The sequence below is a fragment of the Ursus maritimus genome (genome assembly GCF_017311325.1).
Source record: "Ursus maritimus isolate PB19 chromosome Y unlocalized genomic scaffold, ASM1731132v1 scaffold_Y2, whole genome shotgun sequence".
NCBI lineage: Eukaryota > Metazoa > Chordata > Mammalia > Carnivora > Ursidae > Ursus > Ursus maritimus.
Genome location: NW_024423335.1, coordinates 277,157 through 277,802, shown reverse-complemented (window position 1 = coordinate 277,802; position 646 = coordinate 277,157). Strand labels below are relative to the sequence as shown.

At 30.5% G+C, this 646-nt stretch overlaps 1 protein-coding gene across 1 annotated transcript in view; it reads left to right on the top strand.

The window, feature by feature from the left end:
- LOC103680202 (probable ubiquitin carboxyl-terminal hydrolase FAF-X) overlaps window positions 1–646 on the top strand; it is a gene marked incomplete at its 5' end in the record, with an annotated part of 112,629 nt that overhangs the window by 37,254 nt on the left and 74,729 nt on the right. The window lies entirely within an intron of this gene.

The following is a 646-nucleotide window of genomic DNA, read 5'->3' as shown; positions in this document are numbered from 1 at the left end:
AGATAGGAAGAAGAAAGTCTTGAAATGGTTTTTGCTAAATTTTCTTTAGATTTGGGAACTACTATCAAATATAGAATTTACTAAATTATATATTTGTATAATTATAAGTAAATTCAGTATTGCAGTATAAATCAGATAATCATAAATTAAGTAGATAAGCTAAATTATTTAAAAATAGTTCAAATGGCATTTTTAGATTTGGGGAAAGTTTATAGAGTAAATACAGTTAAATTTTTTTTGTGATCATTTTTATAACTAAAAAATGTAAAATGCTTCTTGAATATTTTTGTTTTGTATCTTATCTGTGAGAAGAGAGTACTGCAAGATAAGTATTTTTGAGTGACTTTTGTTACTAAGAATTTTTGTAAATGTGGGGCACCGGGTGGCTCAGTTGTTAAGTGTCTGCCTTCGGCTGAGGTCGTGATCCCAAGGTTCTGGGACTGAGTCCCACATCGGACTCCCTGCTCCACGGGAATCCTGCTTCTCCCTCTCCTACTCCCCCTGCTTATGTTCCCTCTCTCATTTCCTTTCTCTCTGTCAAATAAATAAATAAAATCTTTTAAAAAATATATATTTTTTGTAAATATTTAATGGAAACATGCATTTTAACTTTTCTGTTGATACTTTCAAGTTAAAATGTATCTGT